Raw genomic sequence first — 16,145 nt, 5'->3', positions numbered from 1 at the left:
GGACCCCTGGGAAGCTTGCAGGGGTCTTAGGCCCTTAAGTAGAGAGCCATGGGGCACCCTGGGGCGTATACTGCACGTCCAGGGAGAGAGGTAAACCCCTGGGTAGCTTGCTGGAGTCAGAGGCCCAAAGGTAGAAGGCCAGCGGGCACCCTGGGGCCTCTACTGCAAGTCCAGGGAGAGAGGTGGACCCCTGGGTGGCTTTCTAGGGTCAGAGGCCCCTAGGTGGAGGGCAAGGGGGCACCCTAGGGCCTAAACTGCAAGTCCAGGGAGAGAGATGGACCTCTGGGTAGCTTGCAGGGGTCAGAGGCCCTTAGGTGGAGGGCCATGGGGCACCCTGGGGCCTATACTGCAAGTCCAGGGAGAGAGGTGGACCCCTGGGTAGCTTGCTAGGTTCAGAGGCCCCTAGGTGGAGGGCCAAGGGGCAACCTGGGGCCTATACTGCAAGTGCAAGGAGAGAGGTGGACACCCTGGGTAGCTTGCAGGGGTCATAGGCCCCTAGGTAGAGGGCCTGTGGGCACCCTGGGGCCTCTACTGCAAGTCCATGGTGAGATGTGGACCCCTGGGTAGCTTGCTGGGGTCTTAGGCCCCTAGGTGGAGGGCCTGTGGGCACCCTGGGGCCTCTACTGCAAGTCCAGGGAGAGAGGTGGACCCCTACGTAACTTGCTGGGGTCAGAGGCCCCTAGGTGGAGGGTTAGGGGCACCCTGGGGCCTATACTGCTAGTCCTTTGAGAAATATGTACCCCTGGGTAGCTTGCAGGGGTCAGAGGCCCCTAGCTGGACGGCCAGGGGGCACCCTGGGGCCTATACTGCAAGTCCAGGGAGAGAGATGGACCCCTGGCTAGCTTGCAGACGTCAGAGGCCCCTGGGAGGAGCTCCAGGGGGCACCCTAGGGCCTATACTGCAAGTCCAGGGTGAGAGGTGGACAACTGGGTAGCTTGCTGGTGTCAGAGGTCCCTAGGTGTAGGGCCAGGGGGCACCCTGGGGCCTATCCTGCAAGTCCAGGGAGAGAGGTGGACCCGTGGGTAGCCTGCTGGGGTCAGAGGCCCCTAGGTGGAGGGCCAAGGGGCACCCTGGGGCCTATACTGCAAGTCCAAGGAGAGAGGTGGACCCCTGGGTAACATGCTGGGGTCAGTGGCCCCTAGGTGGAGGGCAAGGGGGCACCCTGGGGCCTCTACTGCAAGTCCAGGCAGAGAGGTGGACCCCTGGGTAGCTTGCTGGGGTCTTAGGCCCCTAGATGGAGCTCCAGGGGGCACCCTAGGGCCTATACTGCAAGTCAAGGGTGAGAGGTGGACCCCTGGGTAAATTGCTGGGGTCTGAGGCCCCTAGGTGGAGGGACAAGGGGCACCCTGGGCTCTCTACTGCAACTCTAGGGAGACAGGTGGACCCCTGGGTAGCTTGCTGGGGTCAGAGGCCCCTAGGTGGAGGGCCAGGGGCACCTTAAGGCCTATACTTTAGGTCCAGGGAAAGATGTAGACCCCTGGGTAGCTTGCTGGGGTCAGAGGCCCCTAGGTAGAAGGCCAGGGGTCACCCTGGGGCCTTTACTGCAAGTCCAGGGAGAGAGGTGGACCCCTGGGTAGCTTGCAGGGATCAGAGGCCCTTAGGTGTAGGGCCAGGGGGTACCCTGGGGCCTAAACTGCAAGTCCAGGGAGAGAGGTGGACCCCTTGGCAGCTTGCAGGGGTCAGAGGCCCCTAGGTGGAGGGCCAGGGGGCACCCTGGGGCCTATACTGCAACTCCAGGGAGAGAGATGGACCCCTGGGTAGCTTGCAGGGGTCAGAGGCCCTTAGGTGGAGGGCCATGGGGCACCCTGGGGCCTATACTGCAAGTCCAGGGAGAGAGGTGGACCCCTGGGTAGCTTGCTGGGGTCAGAGGCCCCTAGGTGGAGGGCCAGGGGGCACCCTGGGGCCTATACTGCAAGTCCAGGGAGAGATTTGGACCCCTGAGTTTCTTGCTGGGGTCAGAGGCCCCTAGGTGGAGGGCCAGGGGACACCCTGGGGCCTATTCTCCAAGTCCAGGGAGAGAGGTGGACCCCTGAGTTACTTGCTGGGGTCAGAGGCCCCTAGGTGGAGGGCCAGGGGGCACCCTGGGGCCTCTACTGCAAGTGCAAGGAGAGAGGTGGACACCCTGGGTAGCTTGCAGGGGTCAGAGGCCCCTAGGTGGAGGGCAAGGGGGCACCCTGGGGCCTCTACCGCAAGTCCAGGGAGAGTTGTGGAGCCCTGGGTAACTTGCAAGGGTAAGAGGCCCCTAGGTGAAGGGCCTGTGGGCACCCTGGGCCCTCTACTGCAAGTCCAGGGAGGGAGGTGGACCCCTTGGCAGCTTCCAGGGGTCAGAGGCCCCTAGGTGGACGGCCAGGGGGCACCCTGGGGCCTATACTGCAAGTCCAGGGAGAGAGGTGGACCCCTGGGTAGCTTGCTGGGGTCAGAGGCTCCTAGGTAGAAGGCCAGGGGGCACCCTGGGGCCTATACTGCAAGTCCATGGAGAGAGGTGGACCCCTGAGTAACTTGCTGGGGTCAGAGGGCCCTAGGTGGAGGGCCAGGGGGCACCCCGGGGCCTATACTGCAAGTGCAAGGAGAGAGGTGGACCCCTGGGTAGCTTGCTGGGGTTAGAGGCCCCTAGGTGGAGGGGCAGAAGGCACCCTGGAGCCTAAACTGCAAGTCCAGGGAGAGAGGTGGACCCCTGGGTGGCTTGCTGGGGTCAGAGGCCACTAGGTGGAGGGAAAGGGGGCACGCTGGGGCCTCTACTGCAACTCCAGGGAGAGAGATGGACCCCTGGGTAGCTTGCAGGGGTCAGAGGCCCTTAGGTGGAGGGCCATGGGGCACCCTGGGGCCTATACTGCAAGTCCAGGGAGAGAGTTGGACCCCTGGGTAGCTTGCTGGGGTCAGAGGCCCCTACGTGGAGGGCCAGGGGGCACCCTGGGGCCTACACTGCAAGTCCAGGGAGAGAGGTGGACCCTCGAGTTACTTGCTGGGGTCAGAGGCCCCTAGGTGGAGGGCCAGGGGGCACCCTGGGGCCTCTACTGCAAGTGCAAGGAGAGAGGTGGACACCCTGGGTAGCTTGCAGGGGTCAGAGGCCCCTAGGTGGAGGGCAAGGGGGCACCCTGGGGCCTCTACCGCAAGTCCAGGGAGAGCTGTGGAGCCCTATGTAACTTGCAAGGGTCAGAGGCCCCTAGGTGAAGGGCCTGTGTTCACCCTGGGCCCTCTACTGCAAGTCCAGGGAGCGAGGTGTACCCCTGGGTAGCTTGCTGGCGTCTTATGCCCCTAGGTGGAGGGCCAGGGGGAACCTTGGGGCCTATACTGCAAGTCCAGGGAGAGAGTTGGACCCCTGGGTAGCTTGCTGGGGTCAGAGGGCCCTGGCTGGAGGTCAAGGGGGCACCCTGGAACCTCTACTGCAAGTCCAGGGAGAGAGGTTGACCCCTGGGTAGCTTGTAGGGGTCATAGGCCCATAGGTAGAGGGCCTGTGGGCACCCTGGGGCCTTTACTGCAAGTCCATGGTGAGATGTGGACCCCTGGGTAGCTTGCTGGGGTCTTAGGCCCCTAGGTGGAGGGCCTGTGGGCATCCTGGGGCCTCTACTGCAAGTCCAGGGAGAGAGGTGGACCCCTGCGTAGCTTGCTGGGGTCAGAGCCCCCTAGGTGGAGGGTTGGGGGCACCCTGGGGCCTATACTGCAAATCCAGTGAGAAAGTTGGACCCCTGGGTAGCTTGCAGGGGTCAGAGGCCCCTAGCTGGACGGCCAGGGGGCACCCTGGGGCCTATACTGCAAGTCCAGGGAGAGAGATGGACCCCTGGCTAGCTTGCAGGGGTCAGAGGCCTCTGGGTGGAGGGCAAGGGGGCACCCTGGGACCTATATTGCAAGTCCAGGGAGAGAGGTGGACCCCTGGGTAGCTTGCTGGGGTCTTAGGCCCCTAGGTGGAGCTCCAGGGGGCACTCTAGGGCCTATACTGCAAGTCCAGGGTGAGAGGTGGACCCCTGGGTAGCTTGCTTTTGTCAGAGGTCCCTAGGTGTAGGGCCAGGGGGCACCCTGGGGCCTATCCTGCAAGTCCAGGGAGAGAGGTGGACCCGTGGGTAGCCTGCTGGGGTCAGAGGCCCCTAGGTGGAGGGCCAAGGGGCACCCTGGGGCCTATACTGCAAGTCCAAGGAGAGAGGTGGACCCCTGGGTAACATGCCGGGGTCAGAGGCCCCTAGGTGGAGGGCCAGGGTGCACTCTGGGGCCTCTACTGCAAGTCCAGGGAGAGAGGTGGACCCTTGGGTAGCTTGGAGGGGTCAGTGGCCCCTAGGTGGAGGGCAAGGGGCACCCTGGGGCCTCTACTGCAAGTCCAGGCAGAGAGGTGGACCCCTGTGTAGCTTGCTGGGGCCTTAGGCCCCTAGGTGGAGCTCCAGGGGCACCCTAGGGCCTATACTGCTAGTCCAGGGTGAGAGGTGGACCCCTGGGTAACTTGCTGGGGTCAGAGGCCCCTAGGTGGAGGGACAAGGGGCAACCTGGGCTCTCTACTGCAAGTCTAGGGAGACAGGTGGACCCCTGGGTAGCTTGCAGGGGTCAGAAGCCCCTAGGTGGAGGGGCAGAAGGCACCCTGGAGCCTATACTGCAAGTCCAGGGAGAGAGGTGGACCCCTGGCTAGCTTGCTGGGGTCATAGGCCCCTAGGTAGAGGCCAAGGGGCACCCTGGGGCCTATACTGCAAGTCCAAGGAGAGAGGTGGACCCCTGGGTAACATGCCGGGGTCAGAGGCCCCTAGGTGGAGGGCCAGGGTTCACTCTGGGGCCTCTACTGCAAGTCTAGGGAGACAGGTGGACCCCTGGGTAGCTTGCAGGGGTCAGAGGCCCCTAGGTGGAAGGGCAGAAGGCACCCTGGAGCCTATACTGCAAGTCCAGGGAGAGAGGTGGACCCTGGCTAGCTTGCTGGGGTCATAGGCCCCTAGGTGGAGGGCAAGGGAGCACCCTGGGGCCACTACTGCAAGTCCAGGGAGAGAGGTGGACACCTGGGTAACTTGCAGGGGTCTTAGACCCCTAGATGGAGCTCCAGGGGGCACCCTAGGGCCTATACTGCAAGTCCAGGTTGAGAGGTGGACCATTGGGTAGCTTGCTGGGGTCAAAGGCCGCTAGGTGTAGGGCCGGGGGGCACCCTGGGGCCTATCCTGCAAGTCCAGGGAGAGAGAAGGTCCCGTGGGTAGCCTGCTGGGGTCAGAGGCCCCTATGTGGAGGGCCAAGGGGCACCCTGGGTCCTATACTGCAAGTCCAAGGCGAGAGGTGGACCCCTGGGTAGCAGGCTGGGGTTAGAGGCCACTAGGTAGAGGGCCAGGGGGCACCCTAAAGCCTTTACTTTATGTCCAGGGATAGAGGTAGACCCCTGGGTAGCTTGCTGGGGTCAGAGGCCCCTAGGTAGAAGGCCAGGGGGCACCCTGGGGCCTCTACTGCAAGTCCAGGGAGAGAGGTGGACCCCTGGGTGGCTTGCTGGGGTCAGAGGCTACTATGTGGAGGGCCAGGGGGCACCCTAAAGCCTATACTTTATTTCCAGGGAGAGAGGTGGACCCCTTGGTTGCTTAATGGGGTCAGAGGCCCTTAGGTAGAGGGCCAGGGGGCATCCTGGGGCCTATACTGCAAGTCCAGGGAGAGAGGTGGACCCCTGGGTAGCTTGCTGGGGTCAGAGGCCCCTAGGTGGAGGGCCAGGGGGCACCCTAGGGCCTATACTGCAAGTCCAGGGAGAGAGGTGGACCCCTGAGTAACTTGCTGGGGTCAGAGGCCCCTAGGTGGTGGGCCAGGGGGCACCCCGGGGCCTATACTGCAAGTGCAAGGAGAGAGGTGGACCCCTGGGTAGCTTGCAGGGGTCAGAGGCCCCTAGGTGGAGGTCCAGGGGGCACCCTGGGGCCTCTACTGCAAGTCCAGGGAGAGTTGTGGAGCCCTGGGTAACTTGCAGGGGTCAGAGGCCCCTAGGTGCAGGGCCAGGGGGCAACCCGGGGCCTATACTGCAAGTGCAAGGAGAGAGGTAGACCCCTGGGTAGCTTGCAGGGGTCAGAGGCCCCTAGGTGGAGGGGCATAAGGCACCCTGGAGCCTATACTGCAAGTCCAGGGAGAGAGGTGAACCCCTGGGTAGCTTGCTTGGGTCAGAGGCCCCTAGGTGGAGGGCAAGGTAGCACCCTGGGGCAGCTACTGCAAGTCCAGGGAGAGAGGTGGACACCTGGGTAGCTTGCAGGGGTCTTAGACCCCTAGGTGGAGCTCCAGGGGGCACCCTAGGGCCTATACTGCAAGTCCAGGGAGAGAGGTGGACCACTGGGTAGCTTGCTGGGGTCAGAGGCCCCTAGGTGTAGGGCCAGGGGGCACCCTGGGGCCTATCCTGCAAGTCCAGGGAGAGAGGTGGTCCCGTGGGTAGCCTGCTGGGGTCAGAGGCCCCTAGGTGGAGGGCCAAGGGGCACCTTGGGGCCTATACTGCAAGTCCAGGGCGAGAGGTGGACAACTGGGTAGCATGCTGGGGTCAGAGGCCCACAGGTGGAGGGCCAGGGGCCACCCTGGGGCCTCTACTGCAAGTCCAGGGAGAGAGGTGGACCCCTGGGTAGCTTGCAGGGGTCAAAAGCCTTTAGGTGGAGGGCCAGGGGGCACCCTGGGGCCTATACTGCAAGTCCAGGGAGAGAGGTGGACCCCTTGGCAGCTTGCAGGGGTCAGAGGCCCCTAGGTGGAGGGCCAGGGGGCACCCTGGGGCCTACACTGCAAGTCCAGGGAGAGAGGTGGACCCCTGGGTAGCTTGCTGGGGTCAGAGGCTCCCAGGTAGAAGGCCAGGGGGCACCCTGGGGCCTATACTGCAAGTCCATGGAGAGAGATTGACCCCTGAGTAACTTGCTGGGGTCAGAGGCCCCTAGGTGGAGGGCCAGGGGGCACCCCAGGGCCTATACTGCAAGTGCAAGGAGAGAGGTGGACCCCTGGGTAGCTTGCAGGGGTCAGAGGCTCCCAGGTAGAAGGCCAGGGGGCACCCTGGGGCCTATACTGCAAGTCCATGGAGAGAGGTGGACCCCTGAGTAACTTGCTGGGGTCAGAGGCCCCTAGGTGGAGGGCCAGTGGGCACCCCGGGGCCTATACTGCAAGTGCAATTAGAGAGGTGAACCCCTGGGTAGCTTGCTGGGGTCAGAGGCCCCTAGGTGGAGGGCAAGGTAGCACCCTGGGGCAGCTACTGCAAGTCCAGGGAGAGAGGTGGACACCTGGGTAGCTTGCAGGGGTCTTAGACCCCTAGGTGGAGCTCCAGGGGGCACCCTAGGGCCTATACTGCAAGTCCAGGGTGAGAGGTGGACCACTGGGTAGCTTGCTGGGGTCAGAGGCCCCTAGGTGTAGGGCCAGGAGGCACCCTGGGGCCTATCCTGCAAGTCCAGGGAGAGAGGTGGTCCCGTGGGTAGCCTGCTGGGGTCAGAGGCCCCTAGGTGGAGGGCCAAGGGGCACCCTGGGTCCTATACTGCAAGTCCACGGCGAGAGGTGGACAACTGGGTAGCATGCTGGGGTCAGAGGCCCACAGGTGGAGGGCCAGGGGCCACCCTGGGGCCTCTACTGCAAGTCCAGGGAGAGATGTGGACCCCTGGGTAGCTTGATGGGGTCAGAGGCCCCTAGGTGGAGGGCAAGGGGGCACCCTAAGGCCTCTACTGCAAGTCCAGGGAGAGATGTGGACCCCTGGGTAGCTTGATGGGGTCAGAGGCCCCTAGGTGGAGGGCAAGGGGGCACCCTGGGGCCTCTACTACAAGTCCAGGGAGAGAGGTGGACCCCTGGGTAGCTTGCAGGGGTCAAAAGCCCTTAGGTGGAGGGCCAGGGGGCACCCTGGGGCCTATACTGCAAGTCCAGGGAGAGAGGTGGACCCCTTGGCAGCTTGCAGGGGTCAGAGGCCCCTAGGTGGAGGGCCAGGGGGCACCCTGGGGCCTACACTGCAAGTCCAGGGAGAGAGGTGGACCCCTGGGTAGCTTGCAGGGGTCAGAGGCTCCCAGGTAGAAGGCCAGGGGGCACCCTGGGGCCTATACTGCAAGTCCATGGAGAGAGGTGGACCCCTGAGTAACTTGCTGGGGTCAGAGGCCCCTATGTGGAGGGGCAGAAGGCACCCTGGAGCCTATACTACAAGTCCAGGGAGAGAGGTGGACCCCTGGGTAGCTTGCTGGGGTCAGAGGCCCCTAGGTGGAGGGCAAGGGAGCACCCTGGGGCCACTACTGCAAGTCCAGGGAGAGAGGTGGACACCTGGGTAGCTTGCAGGGGTCTTAGACCCCTAGGTGGAGCTCCAGGGGGCACCCTAGGGCCTATACTGCAAGTCCAGGTTGAGAGGTGGACCACTGGGTAGCTTGCTGGGGTCAAAGGCCCATAGGTGTAGGGCCAGGGGGCACCCTGGGGCCTATCCTGCAAGTCCAGGGAGAGAGGTGGTCCGGTGGGTAGCCTGCTGGGGTCAGAGGCCCCTATGTGGAGGGCCAAGGTGCACCCTGGGTCCTATACTGCAAGTCCAGGGCGAGAGGTGGACCCCTGGGTAGCATGCTGGGGTCATAGGCCACTAGGTGGAGGGCCAGGGGGCATCCTAAAGCCTTTACTTTATGTCCAGAGATAGAGGTAGACCCCTGGGTAGCTTGCTGGGGTCAGAGGCCCCTAGGTAGAAGGTCAGGGGGCACCCTGGGCCCTCTACTGCAAGTCCAGGGAGAGAGGTGGACCCCTGGGTGGCTTGCTGGGGTCAGAGGCCACTAGGTGGAGGGCAAGGGTCACCCTGGGGCCTAAATGCAAGTCCAGGGAGAGAGGTGGACCCCTGGGTAGCTTGCTGGGGTCAGAGGCATCTAGGTGGAAGGCAAGGGGGCACCCTGGGGCCTATACTGCAATATATATATAGGATATAAATATAATGATTAAATTTTACAAAACATATTCACTTGTAGCCTACATGAATTTAAAAAACACTGCCTTCATACTTCATCTCGGGAGGCTTTTTCAGTTCATTCAATTTGCTTTTGTATAATATTATTATTATTAGCAGTATTATTTATTATATCCATATTTATATTTGTTTTATTAAAAGCAAGCTTAGATTTGTCCACCTGTCAGGTTCTTTGCGCTTAACAAACAAATAAATTATTTATAGGCTAATTGATGTCTGTGCTGTAAGGTTTCCCTATCCACGAGAGCAAAAGCGAAAGTGAACTTACTTTACGTCATGTTAATAGCAATGCGCTTATGTCGCAACGCAGCTGGCTCTTAGTGGTAATAGGAGATGAGACTCTGATTGGTTTATTCTCAAAACACACCTATAACTCATTAAGAAAATAAACTTAACCCTTTTAGACCATGCGCCATGGCGCAAAGCGGATTTTCCCGTCCTTAAGTTAGCAAAAATACGTTCTGACACACCCTCAAAGCGTTTCCGCCCTGCGTTTTGCCCCCTGTGCATGGACCGTCAAAATAGAGCCCTTTGTGTCTGGGGTGATGTGGAATTCACACCTACCTGTGTGAGCAGACTTTTCAGTCAGATTAAACTTGAACGCAAACAATGTTTTAACTTTTAATAAATGCTGTTTTAACTAAAGTAAAGACCATGTAGTAAAATACAGTTCTAGAACATTTACACAAAGGTTCCCTTTCTCTTCAAACCTCAAAAAGTGTTTCTCTTTTAGGAAATAATTTATTTTTCCACTGAAATGTTTTCTTTTTACATGACATTTAATATTCAAGCACACACACTGACATCTAGAACAGGGTTTTGAGACTAAATTGACAGTCTTCCACTGTGCTGTTATTTCATATTCTCAATAAACATTTTTTTTAAATAGTCTGTCATCAAGCTCTGTTTCAGTATATTCATTTTATGACTTTTAAACTAAACAACAAATTAAACACAGACAAAATGTTAGAGATATATTAAACGATTATTTAAACTATTTATGTCATTTAAAAATGTGCCATCCTTTAAAGAAAAAAAATACACTTCATTTTTTAAAACATATGCAACCTTTTTAGATGTGTTTTTTAATGATGTTATTTACTTAAAAATAGCTTAAATATTTTATTATAATTAAATACCATCAAAGATGCACTCTTAGCACGTGCACAAAAATTAATTCACCAAATTTGTATACAGTAAGGTATAGTAACACATGTGGACTTGTTGGAAAGCTGGAAATTTGTACTTTTAAATGATATGATATATTTGATTGTATCTTACTAGTTCACCAACTTATAACATTAAATAAAAAACATTTAACTTTTTAAAGTTAGTCAGACTGCAAGTGCAAACATATGGATTTCCACTGGATGGCACACTGAGACAAGTTAAACAGGTAAAGGGGGATGGTTGTGGGTAGACAATAGCTCGCTCACACACACACACACACACACACACACACACACACACACACACACACACACACACACACACACTGTGTCTGGGGTGAAGGGGAATTCACACCTACCTGTCTGAGCAGACTTTTCAGTCAGATTAAATTTGAACGTAAACAATGTTTTAACTTTTAATAAATGCTGTTTTAACTAAAGTAAAGACCATGTAGAAAAATACAGTTCTAGAACATTTACGCAAAGGTTCCCTTTCTCTTCAAATCTCAAAAAGTGTCTCTTTAATAAAAAATTTTATTTTTCTATTGAAATGCAGTTTTTCATGACACACACACTGACATTTATAACTGCGCTGAGAAAAAATTAACAGTCCTCCACTGTGCTGTTATTTCATATTCTCAATAAATATTATAAAAAATAGTCTGTCATCAAGCTCTGTTTCAGTATATTCATTTATGGCTTTTAAACTAAACAAATAATTAAACACAGACCCAATGTTTGGTATATATTAAATGATCATTCAAACTATTTATGTCATTTAAAAATGTGCCATCTTTTAATTAAAAAAACACACTTAATTGTTTAAAACCTATGCAGCCTTTTTGGATAAGTGCCTCTTCAGTGCTCTGCTGGAAACAAGCCTTTTTTCAGGCAGTTCCATGAGCACACATGGTGCCAGGCACACTGACATCTTTTAAAAGACTAAGCTTTGTTCAGATGCAGATCTCTGTCCAAACAACAGCATATATTTATCACATTATATTTTGTTTCAGTGTACAGGTAAACTCTTTGCTGAAAGATTGAGTGTAGAAGGCACTCTACTTACACACACACCGGCATCTTCTCACCTTCAAACAAAAGAACAAAAGGACCTCTGCTGGATACAGGTCATGTGACACTCAGGTGAGTGCTCATCTGCAGCCACACTAAAAAATAGCCAAAGCCTACAGACATGTAACACACTTGGGAGTGAATTTATAAATATTTTGGGCAATACTATTAAGTTTAAATACACTAATATTAAAAATGACAGGGGAAAGCATCTGGATTATTTAAAAAAATGTCATCATGTGACATGTTGAATCATCATGTGATCAAGCTTGAACACAAACAATTAAAATTAATTTTCATGATTGAATTATTGAGTTATGGCATCACGGTGGGGCAGTGGGTAGCATGATCGCCTCAGCAAGAAGGTCACTGCTTCAAGCCTCAGCATTCGCTGTGTAAAACATATGCTGGATAAGTTGGCGGTTCGTTCCGCTGTGGTGACCCCAGAATTATAAAGGGATTAAGCCGAAAAGAAAATTAATAAATGATTGATTGAATGAATGAATAAGTTATGCAAGTGATATTTTTTAACCTTCAAACACTCATTGAATTTATGTCCTTTCTATAATCATACTGTTGTTGTTTCCCTCAAACTACTATTACTGCTACTACTACTTTTTTTATTAAATTTCATTTTAAATGGGACCATGTAAAATTAAATCAAGCACTGTGATTATGCATTGCACTGAAGTAAGCTGTAGAGCCTTGGTTGCAGTCCAGTCATGATGTGACAAATAAATCAACAAAACATTAAATATATTAATAGTTGTACACATCCAAGCCATAGGAAACAATAAAAATAATGACCCGTTGGGCAAGATCATGTCAGTGTAACTACTGCAGTTCGGTGTCGTTCATTGTTAAAGTTAAATTAGGACATCATTTCGGTTTTGATTTATCAATCACAGTTCTAATGTGTTTCTTGCCTCAAACAGATCAGTTTTGTAGACATATTATAGACCAGTTCCTTACATTTCATGTATCATGTACTTCTATTGATCTGCAATGTAAAATTGTATTGCCTTCACAAACAACACTACTGGAGAATTCAGGCAAAACTGATGTTTTTGAAAACGGAACTCCACTTTGATCGGTTGTTCAATAGTTTTTTTAGTTTGCTCTTAAGGTTTCCTTGACTGTCACTTACATATCTTTTTGCTATCAAATGAGTAAAATCCACTGGTTTGATTGGCTTGGAAGTTAAAGTCTTTTATTTAGGCAGAGAATAGTTAATTTATATGTCAAATAATGTTACAGAACATTGATTTAATACCCATTGGGTATCAAAAATAGATACCACTTTACTGTAATTAAATTACACAATGTCATGGGCCATGCAGGTTTTTTAAGCCACCTCTTAAACACATTTTTAATATTCCACAAGGACGAAGTATCCCTTTATGAAGATTGTTTATACACACTAACAGTCTTTGAGCATTCTCAAATATGCAAAGTCAAGGCAAGGCAAATTTTATTTATAGAGCACAATTTTATAGTTGATCCAAAGTGCTTTACAATGAAATACAATATTAAAGAAAATAAAAAAATAAAACTTGTATTAAAAATGTAAGAAAAAGGAAATATATGTTTATATGTGATACTAAAATACAGTATAGAAATTACATGTATGAGTCACTCAAAGGCGAGGGAGTAAAAGTACGTCTTCAAGTTAGATTTAAAAGTATCCGAGGATGGAGAGATCCTAATGTTCAACGGCAGACTGTTCCAGAGCCTTGGGGCCGCAACACTGAAAGCTCGATCACCTTTTGATTTGCAGCGAGACTGAGGGATCGACAAAAGAAACTGATCATGGGACCTTAATGGTCTACAAGCTGTATATGGCCTAATAAGTTCACTGACATAGGCCAGGGCAGAATTGTGCAAAGCTTTATATGTAAAAAGAAAGACTTTAAAATCAACTCTGAATTTTATAGGAAGCCTGTGTAATGAGGCGAGGACAGGGGAGATCTCTTTTCTTAGTTCCTGTTATCAATCTGTCGGCTGCATTTTGGACCATTTGTAACCGAGTGTAACGGGGAGACTGACACGGAGGGATCCATTTTGCAGTATTTATTAAGTCACACTTAAACATCAACAACTCGCACGGCTGTGCGGACATACAACATACACAAAGGAGGTTTAGCAGATAACAGACGCAGAGTGATTACCAGGCTTGGGTCAGAGGCAGGCAGCGTGATTCAGAGTCCGTGTAACAGGCTTTGGTCGAGGGCAGGCAGAAGACAGAGCAGAGTCGTGAAACGGGCTGAAGTGGTAAACGGGAGATCAGGCAGGATAGACCGCTCAGAAATGCTGGCCGGGGCTAAACAAGACTTCGCCCTGAAGTGTGTGTGTGAGCTGCTTATATGTGGTACGTGGGTCATTAGTGGAATGGAGAACAGGTGTGCTGGTATCAGGTGAAATGGATGACGTAATGGTTAGAAGTCCGGAGATGGTGACCTCTGCTGGTCAGCGAGGGGAATGACTGGGACCGAGTCGGTGACACCGAGAGAGTGTTGACTGGAGTAGACCAATGTACTACCAATATATATATATATATATATATATATATATACACACACACACACACACACACACACACACACACACACACACATATATATATATATATATATATATATATATATATATATATATATATATATATATATATATATATATATATATAGAAACATCTATTTATTATATAAATATTTATATATTATTATATACATATATCTTTTTTATATGTACAACCATTTTTTAATGTATATTAATGTTGAGTGAGAATGCACTTACTTGAAGCAGGAAAATTTACACTTTGAGGAGAAGTACTGGAGCTCAGACCTGAATAAGAGTTAGATCATGTTAAATGTGAACTTTGAATGATCTTATAGAATGTTGGAAGAATTATTTTTCTGTGTCACTTTATTTTGGTCTGTTTACTTGGTCTGTTTGTTAAATTAAGTTACACTGCATCTACATGCCAACTAATTCTCGTTAGATTATAAGTAGACTGACAGGTTGGGTAAGTTGACTTGTACTTGCAAAGTTTCTTATGGTCAAAAAAAAATCTGTTGAAGGAGCATATCAACATATATTAAACAGACAGTCTACTAATACTCAAATGGACCATCAAAAAAAAGTGTTACCAAAAGTATACTTCAGGCTCATTTTTATTGATATTTAAGTAATGTAAAATGTGTGTTTTCGTTGTATATTTTAAGCACACTTCTTGTATTAGCATCTATGTATAGTACTAGTACGTCTAGTAGTATGTAGGTATACTTCTTGAATATCACTAAATTGACCAAAGTTTAGTATACGAGCGTAGACTTTTAAGTTTACTATAAATGGAACAGTAGTACACTTGAAGTGAACAACTAGTCTACATAGACATTTTCATTTGTATTGCAAGTTTGTGATGATATAAATAAGCCATTTAAAAAAAAGCGCAAAATCATTCTTGTATTTTAAATTGTTTTTCCACAAAATGTTTCCAGCATGGTTGTTGAAAAAAGACTATTCAGAGCGGTTTATAATTCAGTATGGCGCTGTGGTCAGTCATGACTGGAAATTCTTGTTTGATATGATCTCAGTGGCAAATTATGACATCAGCGTGGTGATCAGAGTCACACACAAATAACATTACTGTGCCTACACTGAGTTCATAAGATACACACAGCAGAATGAATGCAAAAATCAATTACAGTCTTGCGGCAGTGTTTTCGTCTGCTTTGTTTGAAACAGGTAAGTTTAAACAATTTTCCTACAAAATTCATTTGCATTTAGGTGATTTCCATTTGATTGGGTTTACATCAGGATGTATAATTTCTTGACTATATCAATAATAAGATTTTACTATTTTAATTCGCAATTTAATTAAACTTAAAACATGCCTAGGTAATTCTTCAACAACGGGCACTTTTATGTACTTTGATCATATATCCAAAAATATCTATAATTTTGTTCACATTTCTCAAACTAACAATAAAACCTTCTTTAAAAAAGCTACTTTCTATTATATTTTTTATATTATTGAACCTCCTTTTAGATGCCAAAATCAGTTTTCACCTTCTCGCACACCCAGAGTTATAAACTTCAACAATGAAAGTTCAGTATCTGTATCTGTATCAGTAATAGTATCTATTAATGTATCTTAATGAAGCACTAGTAAAATAAATTAAATATTTTATAGTTATTAATGTGAGACTATTATCAATATAATTTTTATACAAAATATAGCTGTCGCACAGTATCAGTGTCATTTCCACCACAACACTGTAATGTGGCTTAAAAAGTTTGTGTGAAAGATTATTTAGGTGCTTTCTATGAAAATGAATAGTGCCATCTGATAACATGTTCAAGATGAAGGGAATTTAAATTTTGTTCAATAACACTTGAAGAAAAATCAAGGTATATATTGCTTGATAAGGAAATACATTTATTCGTCATTTCCAAACATGCTGTACCTACAAAGGTGTTTTTAAAAATCAAACAAAATGAAGGTAAATAAGAGTGTTTTGTATTCATGAAAGGCTAGTACCAATTCAAAGCTAATCAGTGAAGCTGTTTCATTTTTTTACAATAAACTGTTGAAATGTCATTTCCACCACTGTCATTTCCATTACCACACACATAAAAAAAAAATATTTAAAAAGTTCTCGTCACACATTAAAAGTGTATTCACAATGTAAAAGTTCATACTCTATTTAATATACAAATTCAGTTTTTTTTATTTTCTAATAAACTCTTAACCAAATTAATATTACATTTTAGAGCGTGACAGGTGTACAATTCAGCATACAACTAATTTATTTCATTAACAAATGTATAATTATTAAATATATTGTGGAAAGATTGGTTAAACTAGATAGAAAATATCTTAGACAATGTTTGACTGCCATAATTTATTTCATTTTGAAATAAGCTGCATGTTGAGATGTGGTGGAATGGACATTTGTTCAGTTCACGATTAAAAAACGTTTCTCTTATCTGAGTTTGTCCTCTTAAAGATCTTAAAACTAGACAAATTGTTTAAA

General features: G+C 49.8%; 1 protein-coding gene across 1 annotated transcript in view; it reads left to right on the top strand.

Moving 5' to 3' along the window:
- The first annotated feature begins 14,741 nt into the window (after positions 1–14,741).
- The window catches only part of mhc2d8.45b1 (major histocompatibility complex class II d8.45b1), a 50,661-nt gene continuing 49,257 nt past the window's right edge, over positions 14,742–16,145 (top strand). The window contains exon 1 of the transcript XR_015497372.1: positions 14,742–14,853. The gene's annotated coding sequence lies outside the window, so the exon portion shown is untranslated. The remainder of the gene's footprint in view (positions 14,854–16,145) is intronic.

The sequence above is a fragment of the Danio rerio genome, chromosome 8 (genome assembly GCF_052040795.2).
Source record: "Danio rerio strain M-AB ecotype USA chromosome 8, GRCz13ab, whole genome shotgun sequence".
Lineage (NCBI taxonomy): Eukaryota > Metazoa > Chordata > Actinopteri > Cypriniformes > Danionidae > Danio > Danio rerio.
The sequence above is the reverse complement of the archived record's forward strand: the minus strand, read 5'-3'. Positions and strand labels throughout refer to the sequence as shown.